A 13,701-nucleotide genomic window follows, 5' to 3' on the forward strand; every position below is an offset into this window, starting at 1 on the left:
TGGGCTCCCCCGGCAGCTCGCTCGCTTCGGGGGCGAACAGACGTGCGCGGCAGCGTCCCCGCTGCGGCGGCGGCTATCTGGGAAGAGAAGCGGCATCAAAACATAAACAGCTATTCCAAAGGCAAGGAAGTAGCCAAAATCCCTCATCTAGGAGCTGCAGGAGGAGGGACGCCAGCCGCACCCCCGCGCCGGGGAAGAGGAGCGGCAGCGGGCGGAGGCGGGAGCGGGTGTCGCCCCCGTCCGCAGGTGCTGCCGAGCCGCGGGACCCCTCGGCGGCGGCCGGCCCGGGGCTGCACATCGCGGTCCGGCCAGCAGGAGGAAGGAAGAGGAAGTAAGAGCGGCGGGTGCTTGCGCGAGCCCCGGGATGGGATAGCGCCGAGGGCAGCCCAGCGCACCGCACCGAGGCGGCGGCGCGGAGCAGAGCGCGGTTCCCGCGGCGGCAGTCGAGCGGCCCCGCTGTGCGCTGTGTCAGGGGGGGCGCTGCCCACGCCGGAGGTAGGAGAGCCTCGATCCCGCGCGTGGACGCGGCAGCGGCGCTGGCCGGGTGGTGCGGGGGAGCGCGGACAGGCACGGAAGCAGCCGGGGAGGAGGAGGAACGGGACGGAGCAGGCGGCCGCAGAGCCCCCTACCTGCCTGAGCGAGCTCCGCAGCCGCTCCCCGCGGCAGGAGTGGCCAGGGTGGGGGCGGCCGCCGTCACTACGAGAAAGAGGAAGCGCAGTGCTGTGCTTGTCAGCGCGGCGTGGCCTCGGACGGTGGCTGCCAACGGGGGGGTGGCCCGGCCCGGCCCGACCTGCCTTGCCTCGCCTCGTCTCGCCTCACACAGCGGCTCCTCCCGCCGCCCTGCCCTCTCCGCTGGCCTCCGACCGCTGCTGCCACAGCCTCCCAGTTTTTTCCGCCGCGACTTCGCCTGCGCCCCCGCCTCCTCCGTCACTACCGCCTCTTCCCGCTCCGTCCCCGCCTTAGCCCCCTCCCGTGACCCGGGCAACCCCTACTTCTCGGGGTGGCTGAAGGCCGCTGGCGAGGGGGGGCGGACGAGAGCCGCGCATCTCCGGGCGCGGGTGGTGAGTGGTGACGGGGCCTCGCCCGACCCGGCGGGACCAGCGCGTCGCTGCGCGGGGACGGGGGGGCGGCGTGTGGGGCAGTGGCCGCGGCCGGACCCGCGTGGGTTAATGAGTGGAGTCAGGCCCGGACGGAGACTGTAGCCGCAGCAAGTGTCTACACTGCCGCGGGCGCCTCAACTTTGAGGCAAGTGCATCCCCGCAGGCAGCCAGCTCCAAGCTCGGCATTGGTACCCAGCTGCCGCATCCGAGGGCATGCCTCCCCCTCGACCCTGCATCCGAGGACTTTTTGGGTGGGAGGGGGTGCGTGTGCTCCTTTTCCTAAATTCATGCTCACCCAGGTGATCAAACAGCTGATGAATTTCAGATGAAATGATTGTTCTGAAATGTGGGTGGTGATTATGCAAAGCCACAGTGTGCAGCCTAGTAAAGCAAGTGGGTTCTGGGTCTAAAAAGTTACATTTATGAAGTTTTTTGGCTCAAAGCCTTTGTAAAGTTTTTTTCTGAATATATTTTCCTTGCAGAACTAATACACTGTTCAACTCTCCCCTGAGAATGGTGTAAAGTAAATGTAGTTCCTGAAAAATAACAGTGAGTACATTTCAAATCAGCAACATTTTGTTGTTAAGTTTATAAGAATAACTCTTAATCTGCCAAGACTCAAAATGTGTAGCAAACAGAGATGCCAATAATAATAACAGTGCAGGAAATGTACCATGTGTTAATTGCTTTAGTATAAACATGGTTGTCTATGAGCTGTTTCATGATACTGCAGTTGCGGTGCAATTTCAGCAAGGGATGTTTTGAAATGTATTCATTAGCAAATGGGTTTTCTTTTGCTTTTATCTCTCAGCTGCCTGATAGCCCTTAGTTAAAATATTTATCTTTTGGGAAGAGAAGGAAACTGAGTAAGAAATGTGCTGAGTCCTGTATCTGTGACTTGGGTTGTTGCTTCCTCCTCTTTCTTGCCTGTTTCTCCTCCTTTCGCCCAAATGCACGCACACATGCATGCCATCTCCAATTATATAATCTTGTAGATGTTTATGGATCATTCATTGTTCGCATTAGTCCTATTCTTTCCATGTCATTCCTGCTTGATTGAGTGGCTTAGGCAGAATATTACAGAGGACAGAAAATACACTGAAATTTACATAAAGTTCTTCCAGTTTGAGCTGGAAGTTTGCTTTCTTTGAAGGTTTTCTTTCCCTCATTCCCATTTTTCTTTTTTTAGCTGTATAATTAGGTAGTAGGGATCTAATTTGATGACTGGTAACTAGATAAGGAGGAGGAGCAGCAGTGGTGACAGCTTGCTAGTAGAAATTTCTCTCGTATACTGTTAGCGGAATATCCATTAACACACATCATAAAGCTGTTAAAAGTACTGCAGTGGCTTTTAAAACTCACTAGTCAGAGGAAAGAAAGATTAGTATGGTTAAAACAGGAACATGATGTGAAATGAGTATTAGAAAAGATATTGTTAGTGCAGTCTGTGGATCTGAGTAGTGTGAATAGACTGGTCTATAGCAAAACTGAATCACAATTTATTCATACTGGAAAGGTTGTATAGGGGTAGTTGACTTTCTTTTCTCTCTCTGTAATCTCTTTGAAACTCCCTGTGCACTAGGATACAACTGCCTTCTCTGTAGTTTACAACTTTGCTTAGAGTATCATTGTTTGAGGATTTATTCTAGTGAACAATTTGCTGATGGGCAGGAGGGTAGAGGAAAGAATACTGGTTTCTATACTTACCATTTTGATATTTTTCCTTATATTCTCCATATGCCTAAGGAAAAACTTACTAGATGAAGGGTTGTCCTGGTTTTGAAGGACAGGTGTCTGCCAATAAAGGCAGAAGCTACTGTTTGAAATGGAGAAGATAAACCCCCTCCCTCCAAATTATTATTAAATTTTGAAATTAAGGGGGGCTCTCAGGCAAAGATATGCGAATTAGGAATAGCAGTTCTTTACTAGGAAAATTGAAATAGAAATACAGCATTACAAAGAAAAATCCCAAAAACACTGACAGAGTCAGAATACAACCTTGACACCCTGTCAGTCAGGGTGCTGGTAGCAGTCCCATTAAATGGTGGCTACAGTCCTCCTGCAGTGGCAGATGTGATTCAGTTGAAGCAGTAGTCCTGTAGAAGGGTGCAGTTTTCCTCTGAGGGTTCAGGGATGATGTGGAAAGGTCTGGTTTTCCTCTGGAATCCAGTGGAAAGATGGTATCTTGCTGTCCAAAATCTCAGTTTTTAATCTAAGTAGGAAAGGCTTGGCTCCTCCCCTTGGGTGGAGCATTTCCCAATGGGATGATGTAATTCTATCAGTCATACAGTGGCCATTAAGTCCTATCAGCAGATGATATCTTCCTGGAGTGAGGATGGGTTGTGGAAAAGATAAAGATGATTGCCCCACCTAGTCTTAAAGATGGCTCATTAGGAGGTAATATGTGCCATGGAGATAAAGCTTGAACAGATGGTGATAGAATACACATTTCTGGCCACATCCTATATTGCAACCTAAGACAAGAGTTTACACAGATTTTGCTGAGGGGAGGGGAAAACCTCTTACCCGCTTACTCTGTAGCGTTCTTGGTAACCAAAAGTATCTGCAATTTTGCCGTCGTCGTTATATAACCTGACCATTAGTGTTCTTAAAAGCAAGTACTTCTGTATTCTTGCTGTTTGGGTGCAACATATTGTGTTGTCCTACAAAGTTATTTTTTACTGCCCTTTTACCCTTTTTCTCATCAAGCAAAACTTATTATTCTATGTAAAAGTGTAACTGTTGCTGAAACACTGCTGTGGGTATTGAACTTCCTGACACCAATGCTGTGAGGTAGTGAATTACAGATAGCAACTCAAAGGGTGGTGTTCCACCCTTCCTTCCGTTCTTTGTTTTTGTCTACCAAGTAAAAATCTTTTTAATTTTAAAGTTTGAGTTCTCAGAGTGTCCAGCCTACAAAGTGGTGTTGGAATATGATCTCATGTTTTCCATGTTGATACACTGGGAGTAGGGCTCCTATGTTCACACATAAGACTTGTTGTTTCCTTCCATTGATACTCTAGATGGCTTCAGTATGTGGTGGAATGAGTGGCTAATACCTATAGATTCAAGTGTAACTAGGAAAAGGTTTCCCCAGATCTCTTCCAGTGCACCTGCAAAATAACATGCAGTGTTCTCCTATTCCAATAACAAGCTTTTTTGTTTTTTTGTTGTTGTTGTTGTTTGGTTTTGATATATTTCCAGCCATAATGTTTCTAATTGTGATTCTCAAACAAGGATTTTCTTGGGACTTAGATGAGGCTATCAAGTACAGTTTTCCTCCCAAGCTGAGATTTTACTGTCATTTGATAGTCAGTTTCTTTGAAATAAACAATCTCTTTAAAATTTAAAAGCTCTCTTTGTTATGCTGTGCTGTGAATGTGCAGCATGTCCTTGTATTAAAAGAACTCTCCACATTTATAGAAGGTGATGGGATTTTGGAAACCCTGGGAGCTAGAAACCCTTGTATCAAGCAAAAGTACTGTTGCCTCTTCTGTTCTATTTCCATGCACAGCTTTACCTGGGTCTAGTAGACCTTTTCTTCTGCTGTGTGTCTGCACTTTCTAGAATGTACAATTTGAGTGAGAATGGGTTGGTCAGATTTTTGAAAAAGCCTTTACAGTTGTGTTGTCTTTGTTGTTGTTCAAACACTTGAATCTACAAATGGCTTTGTAACAGCTGTCAGACCACTGTTCAGCAAGGTGTGTACTGTATCTTTAACAGATTTCCCTGCTTTGAGTAAGTTTTGGTTTTTTTTTGAGTTTCTTGTATTCGTGGCAAGAGGAATGTGCCAAGTACACGTTGTTAAACTTATGTCAGTTTAACAGAGAAACTGTTTTAAAGGCTTTAGAATAATTTTTCTTCTACTCAAGTCAGTCCCCTTTTTTCTTTTCTTTTTTCTCCTCTCTTTTCAAATATAACAGTTGAAAAGGAAAGAGAAATTAAAAGGAATTGGCAAAAGTCAGAATGTTGGCAAGCATTTGATTGTGCTAATCTAAGAGGTGATAATATATATGTTACACTTAAATAAAAAGCATGCATATAGTTTTAGAGAGATTAATGGAAGAAGAGTAACAAACTTGCAGAGCTTCTTTTGCTCAGCGTTTTTGCATCAAGCTGTTTGCAAGATTTTGGTTTTGTGATGTCATCTTTCATTATTGCAAGACACAAAAGAGAGATTGAAGATAATGTCATAACCTTCCTGCTAGCTTCCTCTGTTTCCGATCACTATTAGCATTGAAGAGTAATATTAATGAGAAGTATATGCTCCAGGGTATAGCTAGCATGCTTCCTCTTCTCTCCATTTCAGATCTGAAAAACTTCTGTGTTCTGGGCTAGCTTGGGTTAGTAGCTGGTGCCACATGTGTGGTGCCCATCACTAAGTAAGGTACAGATTTCTCAAGCTGCTGAGCAGATGGCTTTGTAAAATGTATGCCTGCACTCAAGAGCAAGGTGAACAGGGATTCATGTGGTGCTTGTTTGCAAACCCTTGAAAGTGCATTGATTTATTTTTCCTAATGGCAGGTTTCCAGTGTGAGCATTTGATTTGTCTGCAGTAGTCAATGTTGTCAATGACTACTTGGAGAGGAAAGATAATTGCGAGAACTTAGAGGACAAAGCGTTTTTTGTCAGCAGTAAATCACACTATAATGTAGGTACTGCTGGTAGGGATCCCCTGTAGAAAAGGGTTTTAGTTTATGTAGAAATGAACTCATTTTGTTGCATTTCTAGAGATTAGGCTATGGAGTTCTTCAGAAAGCTGAGTATACTACCTGGAGATGTTATGCAAATATGATAAAGGACCTATTCTTACCACTTTTGAAGATGTAAGTCTTCTTATTACTGTTTCTGCTGTGTTCCTTTTACTGAAATAGCACTGTAAATCTCCACAGAAGCTAGCACTAGCAGAAGGGAGGGAGTGGGAATTATGAATCAATGCTTAGGGGAAAGATTTTCCCTTTCAGATGGAATTAAGTTGATTTAAAATGTTTGTGAAACATCATCTTCAGTAAACAGGCTAGGAATGGCAAGGAGGTGTGAGAGGGTGGAAAGTAAGAAAACAAATTATTCCCAAACAGATTTATTATGAAACTATATCTGTGTCCTGGCTGTGTCATCTTGTCCTTTGCTTCTGCTTTCCTTCTGATTTTTATTTATTTGAGTTAAACTCTCCTTGTAACTTCTTCTTCCACGTTTGCCACTTCTACTTTGGTACCTTATTCTTTGCTATTTATCTATCCCAGCTCTCATGATTTCAAGGTCTTTGCCCAGCGCTTAAATTCTTTATCTTGGGACCCTTAGGTTATTATTCACATAAATAATTCTATTTAAGATTTCCAAGAAAATCTGTGGCCTGAAGTGTGTATCATCTCCTATGTTCTTAAAATGTCTAGCTCAAAGGGTTTATTGTACATTTCTAATTTATAATTGGCATATGAAGTGTAAATCTATCTCAGAAATACTGTGTCATCAGGGACAGTGTAATTTCTTTATCAGCTACATGAGTGCACACATAATAACCTGGCTCTTGTTGAGATTGCTTCAACTGAAAGAGAGGAAAGGTCACTTCTAAGAGAACTTCAGATTCTGGAGATGTGATGGCATTAATCTCCCATTCTTTAATACAGCAGAGGAAGCTTGCCTGAAGATTATCTAATTTGCAAGAGCTTTTTTTGGAAATCGGAGAGTGTGCATGAACCCATGAACCTGGACTAAATGCTCCATGTGGACCTTACCTTCCTTAATGAAAATGTATGAAGTTGACAACCCATATCAAATACATCCAACGTTTTGAAGTTATATAAGAGGATGGATATGCAGGGTTTGACGACAGGCTCAAATAATGCTGTCAGCACTTTGACTTACCTCATTCAGCTGAGATTTTTGTGTGTTATCTGAGATTAGATGACTGGTGCCATTCAGAGGTGGTTTACTTGTAGCTCATTGTCAGCCTCAGGTCTCCTGATGTAATCTGTTGGAATCTTTCATAAAATTCAGTATGTAGTTGTCTTTTCCTGTGACCATGCACATGCTGTAACTACTATGTGCATTTGTTTGTGGACTTGAAACTCATCTCTATTCCTTCTGATAGTGACTTGATCTTTTACATAGTAATAGGATACATAACTGTTACATAACTGTTTACATAACTGTTGGGGAAATAGGAGAGGGATTTTATTATTTTTTTTTTTTAATTTCTTAAATGTAATAAAAACATCTCTTCCCAATTTTTCTTATGTTTTGGAGTGACGGAAAGAGTTTAGCAAAACTAATGTTGCAATAAACTCCTATCAAATACGGTTGTTTTAACACTTTCTCCCATAGATGTAGATTTGTTTTAACTAATTGTTCATGTATTCTCAGTGCATGCATGTGTTCTGGTGCTTGAATTTATAGCTGAAGTGAAACTACTCTTTGCCTATTTTTCATTCTCTTCAGTCAATGTCCATTTGCCATATAGTCCAGCGGAAGTTTGAGGGATACGTGGGTTTTGGCAAAGATGCTTCGTGTGAGCAGTTCAGGCTTTCTGTCTGGTTAGACTGGCAATTTGCAGTATTTTTCATTGAATCTTGTTGGTGTGACCATTGCTGGGGTGACTCTTTAAATTGCTGCATCATATTTTAGGACAGGCAGTAATCTACTGAGGTTGATTGATGAGGGATTTATAATTATTCATATAATACCTTCTGGCCAAACAATACATTTGATTTGCACATTTTTTTTTCTAATAATAAGAGAAAAATGTCTATGACAAAGGTTGAAATAATACAATTTTTTACTCTTGGGGCCAGTGAATGTACTTGTTACGTACCAGTATAGTCTTTTCCATTTCTTTGCTTTCTGGTACAATTGCCGCATTAATTTTCGTAGTTATGGCTTCAGCTTGAAATTGAAACCTAATAAATGTTGGCTCAGCACATGGACTTTTGGACAAACTTTTTCAGTAACACTGAGCCAAACTAAGTGAAAAAAAAAATTTCCTAAACGTAAGTACTTGTCCTTGGATTCTGGAGAAGATATCTGGTATACCCTTTGGTCGCTAGGCTGTTAAAATGTTGGAGTATTGGTGTTTGTCTTTTTTTCTTTCCTTCCACCCCCCAAGTTTTCTTTCTTTTCTCCTCCCTTCAAGCACCAGCTGACTCATCTGGTGGACCTCTACCCTCTGTGGTTCAAGTATATTCCTCCTATCAACCTTTTCACTCCACCTCCCACTGTCCCTCTTCACACATGTGCTGAAATCTCTTCTGCTCACCAAACTCGAAAAATTCAGGCCTAGACATGGGGTCTGATTCTGAGCTCTACTTTATGTAATCTGAAATCTCTTCTATAGATATGCATAACTTCTCTTGTTGTGCCTAACCTACTTTTCCCAAAAAAATATAAAAGGGCAGAAAATCTGAACAAGTCAGAAGTTCCATTGGTGACCGAAAGACACAACACTAAGTGTGGTGATTGTAACTACTCAGGAAGAGGGAGAAAGTGGGAGAAAAAGGAGCAAGTCAACCAAAAAGTCTACAAAACAAAATGAAAAGGTCTTTTTCATTTTGGACCACTTAATACAATTTTGACCATATTTATGCAAATAAAGATTTGACAGCTTGTGCCAGTTCCAGAAAATGAGGAAAAGAGCATAAAAAATCATTCAGACATTGAAAAAAAATTGTGTTGTTTGTTTGTTTGTTTTTTAATTGTAACTGTGTTAGAAGTAGGTCAGTTTATGTGGTCTCTTTTGAAGAGACTTATTTTCATAATTTGGAGCTGAAATTGAAACTTTCGTAAAAATTCAAATATGGAAAGCAATTTTGAAAGAGGAAAATCATCTCGTTACCGTGTGTTGCTCTGAGCCTTTCTCTGTCCTATCTTTATTCTCTGACATATTTGGACAAACTGTGGAAACGTGAGCATCTGTTCTGCCCTTTGTATTAAATGGTGATTTCAGTCTGTTTTTCTTGGATTAGCCTCAAGATGTAACCCCATACGTCATCTTTCATAAACTTTTAAAATATCCAGTAGTCTGGGCTTTTATTTCCTGACCTGTTAAAAATAGCCCATTTTTTCCTTCAGCTACCTTGGGAATTAAGCTTGTTAGAAGAGTGTCTAGGTGTGTGTTGGGGTAACAAGTATTGGTTGTGTCATGCTGTGTTGGGATGATTTTCTGGAAGATAGAGGTTGCAAAGACTTCATCCCCTGTAGCTGTAAGTGACTCAAAAGACACATCAGGATAAAGGAGAAATGTCTGCTGAGGGAGAAGGGAAAAAAATAATCTGCATAATTTTAAATCTGAGTTGGAATTCGAGTTCTATTTTGAAACTAATACATAAATAAAATGATCTTGGGCTGTTTGCACTGGGATTTTAAATTGGTCTCCTAGTTCATAGGCCAGAGGGATCAAACCATCCATGATTCATGGGTCTGTGGATTGAAATTAAACCAGTAGGTTTTAAGATTTTTTTTCTATTTGCTCCAAATTGCTTAAATTTTATAAAATTAGTAATTTTACTCTGGAGAAGGAGAGGCTCTTAGCTTTGAAATAATTTTGTGAAATTAATATATGAAGGTTAAGAAAACCAACTGTAGTGGCTTATGGGCTATGTTTTCTAATTAAAGGAATGATGGCATAAAGGAAAAAGCAGTTGGACTTCCCTCCCCTAAATCAGAGAACCACCAAACTAGACTAGAAAATCAAATTTAAGTCAACCCGTAAGTCCTTTGTTTCCAACTAATTGTTCTTGCTCTTTTCATTGATCTTCATAAGCTTGGCTAAGGGGATAAACCTTGCTTTTCTCTCTTGAAGCTTTTTCTCTAAATCTATTGAAATTCAGAGTTGAGGGCCCCCTTTAGAGAATGCCCTGTGGGTAGCTGTCTCCTCTGTAACAAAGAAGCCCCAGCTGTGATGTGGATTGAATGGAGAGGTAGCCTCTCAGGCTAGCAATTTGGTGTAATTTAGGAGAACCAGTAGTTTTAATTTAATTTGGAAATGGTGAGCCTGAGTCAGCACAGTTTTCATACTGCTGATGTCTTGCTTTTTAATTCAGCCAGTACCTGGGCAGGTCCAGTGGTTTTTGCTACAGGTTGTTTATGAGATATGTAACTTCAGTGTAATGACATTGTGCAACTATGTAATTTTAACGTGATGGAAAAGACATTATAAACCACTGGTTTGACATTGGAAGAATGTAGTTTTGGTCTTTGCATCAGGTAATGACTGGTGCCCTGAGTGGATGCTCAGGATGGCTTCCCTCCAGAGTTTCAGTGCTAGTAGTGTTCCAACAGGAAGGATGGAGAGGGGAATTCAGGTGTGCCACACAGTGCAAATTCTGATCAGAAGTACATAACACCAGGGCTCATAAAATGTAAACCCCCTCCCTCCAAATTATTATAATTTTGAAATCAGGGGGCTCTCAGGCAAAGATATGGGAATTAGGAATAACAGTTCTTTACTAGGAAAATTAAAATAGAAATGCAATATTACAAAGAACAAACCCAAAATGCTGACAAGACTCAGAATACAACCTGACTCCTAGTTAGGCAGGGTGTTGGTAGCAGTCCGATTAAATGGTGGCTGCAGTCCTCCTGGAGTGACAGATGTGGTTCAGTTGAGGCAGTGGTGCTGTAGAAGGGTGCAGTTTTGCTCCAAAAGTCCAGCGATGATGTGGAAAGGTCTGGTTTTTCTCTGGAATCCAGTGGAAAAGGCTGCCTTGGTGTTCAAAATCTCAGTTTTTTATCTAGGTAGGAAAGGCTTGGCTCTTCCTCCTGGCTGGAGCATTTCCCAATGGGATGATGTAATTTTATCAATCATACAGTGGGACTTAATAGCCTATCAGCAGATGATATCTTCCTAGAGGGAGGATGGGTTGTGGAAAAGATAAAGATGACTGCCCCACCTAGTTTCAAAGATGGCCCATTAGCAGATAATATGTGCCACGGAGATAAGGAACACTGTTCTACCCAGCTTCAACATATGGTGACATAATTCTGGTCATATCCTGTATTGCAGCCCAAGACAACAGTAGGCCGAGTGTAGATATAAAGAGATATATTTTCAAGCTATTTTCTGAATAAAAGCTGGGAAATACCTTCCCTGGAGACAGCATGGACATTATGCACCAGATTGTAATATGAAGTTCCTGCTGTAATTGTAGTTCTTCAGTGAGATGATTTAGCCAAACAGGGCAAAAAGGTTCTGCAATCAGTATTTTTCCTATACAGGCAGAACTGAACTGCTCTATCTATTGATTTATATAGTGGAATTCCTACCAGGCACCGGGAAAAGCTCAGGGCAGCTCAATTTAGGTTTGACTGTCCAGTATTTGTATGGAATAAACCTACATATGAGCTGTAGGTAGAAATTCTCAAACTCTCTTAGTATATGCTAAAGGCAAAAAGTGTTTAAAAAGTTTTAAATCCAGTTAAATTCAGGTAAATCTGCTATTGTTTTCATTTTTTATTCTTATGTTGGCATAAAGCCTAGTGATCATGAAGTCAAAGGAAAAGGAAAGTTTTAGAAGGCACCTAGTCAATGGAAATGAGCGTAGGTGGTTTTAAAACACTACTGGCCAACTGACGTGAGCTCTTAAAGGAGTTTACCTAAAGACTCTCTGGAAATACTTAGATATCATGAGTGAAGGACCATCTCTCTTTCCTCTCTGAATTAGAGCAGATTGTTTTGTAATAAAGGTTGTCCACAGATAAAAGTAGCAATATGATTTTGTTGAAAAATACTAACCCTTGATGTTCTCCATAATTTTCTGTTTTGTATTCATACTGATTTAATGTTGGGATATCTACACATGAAACTGAAAAAAACCTCTGAAAGTTTGGCGGTTTTTATGTATGTGTTTGGTTTGGGGTTTGTTTTGTTTGTTTCAAAAGAAAAACTTAATCTAACTTTTTGCTATCTTAATATAGAAAGCTGTGCAGGGATTATCTTGGTCTGTTACAATGAAAACTGGTAATAACTTGCTGTAATATTTCAAATAAAAGAGTTAACCAAATAATTCTGAACAGCTGGTATAACTCAGTTTCTCTTGCTAAAATAAAGTCACTCAGTGGTGCTAAATCTTTAGAGTTTGGCCTTTAGGAGTAGCAGAAAGAGAATTATCTCTGTTACACGTGTTGTAAACGCTTCTTCAGTTGTGAGCAGTATGTAACGTCTTTGTGCAGAGAATTAGTCCACATAGTCACAGTTCAGCACTTAAAGTCTTGAATTAAAAAAATGAGGTCAAAGAAAGGAAGGCACCTTCCTTGAATTGTGTAAGAAATTAATGCAGACTTAAAAAATGCAGAGTTACTTTTTCTTTTCTAAGGTCTAACACTGGTCTTCAGCTACTTCTGGTCCCATTGAGGAGCTCAGGAAATCAGTGAAAGCTGAGTATGATACATGTGATAATTGCATAGGTTTTTGCTATTTGCAGAACTATCTGAATGCCTTAAGGGAAGAAGTTATCTGCTGCTTTCCCATTGGTATGCTACTAAAGCAGAGTAAGTATTTAGGAAGGGAAGGAGCTTCTGTCATTTTGTATTAGCAGAGCAACTTTGTCTTGGGAGAAGCAGTTTCCCTTTTGTTACCCTTGCAGACAAAAAGATTGGCTTGCTAAGACATTGGCATAAAATAATGTGTCTTTCTGTAGTAGTTATTTTAAAGTATTTCTGACAAAAAATAGTGTCATTCTGCAGTTGTCAATGGCTCCCCTTGTGCAATTGTTAGAAGAAGAGCAAAACTGTATTAGGAGGAACCAGCAGAAATTTGTAGCGTTTGGCCTCACCATTTGCTGCTGCAGAAATGGACTACAAATACTAGAATATTATTTACATCTGTGGGTATATGAATCTCCAATGTATTATGTTTTACTGCTATTCTGCAGAGCATTTTATGTGTGTAGGAGGAGCAGGTATTCATTGCTGGTGAAAAACGTTGTATGTTACCTGCTTTGGAAGGGAAATTTAAGAAAAAAAAAGATTGTTCTGTTTCAGACTCTTGAAACTGTACTGCCAGGAGCCTTCCTGGCCTCTGGCACTATCAACAGAAAATGCAACTCTTGAAAGAATGGATTATAGTTTCAGAAGGGCTACTGGGGAGAGGAGAGAATACCAAGACCGGCAGTCAAAGTCAGAACTTGGCATTGAAAAGCAATTGCAAAAAAATCCATTCAGGTTCTTTGAAACTTTTAATGATGGTAGAATAAGGTTGAATGAAGGAGGAGAAAAGAGAAATAAAACAAGCAGGCAAAGGGGAAAGCATTAGAAGGCCCCAAAAGAGGAGGGGAAAGTATTATCAAGTTTATTTAGGTCCTGTCTTTTTTGCAAGATAAGCCTGAAAAGGGGAGCTTGTGATCTCCAGTGTTTCAGTTTAGTATTTTAAATCTATGTGAAATATAATTTTGGGGGGTTCCCCTACACAAAGTCACACAAGCTTAGACTGTCAGGCATATGGAAAATGAGACTGAATATGCTGAGCCATTGTGTAACTTATAACTGACGGAAGAGTAGAAGAGCAGAACACAATGGCACATTAATTAGGTAAATATTCCTTAGTCCTCCACAGCTCTAACACATGCTCATTTTTATACAATATATTGCCTAGGTGGATACAGGATCATTA

At 41.2% G+C, this 13,701-nt stretch overlaps 1 protein-coding gene across 9 annotated transcripts in view; it reads left to right on the plus strand.

Annotated features, from left to right (window-relative positions):
• The first annotated feature begins 213 nt into the window (after positions 1-213).
• The window catches only part of ELMO1 (engulfment and cell motility 1), a 312,086-nt gene continuing 298,598 nt past the window's right edge, over positions 214-13,701 (plus strand). For 3 of the 9 annotated variants that reach the window (XM_056483192.1, XM_056483194.1, XM_056483197.1), the window contains exons 1-2: positions 408-495; positions 1,583-1,649. The gene's annotated coding sequence lies outside the window, so the exon portion shown is untranslated. Of the gene's footprint in view, positions 496-629; positions 1,062-1,582; positions 1,650-13,701 lie in introns of those variants that run through there. The other 6 variants (XM_056483196.1, XM_056483189.1, XM_056483193.1 and 3 more) reach the window with 4 other exon arrangements.

This window comes from Oenanthe melanoleuca, chromosome 2 (genome assembly GCF_029582105.1).
Source record: "Oenanthe melanoleuca isolate GR-GAL-2019-014 chromosome 2, OMel1.0, whole genome shotgun sequence".
NCBI lineage: Eukaryota > Metazoa > Chordata > Aves > Passeriformes > Muscicapidae > Oenanthe > Oenanthe melanoleuca.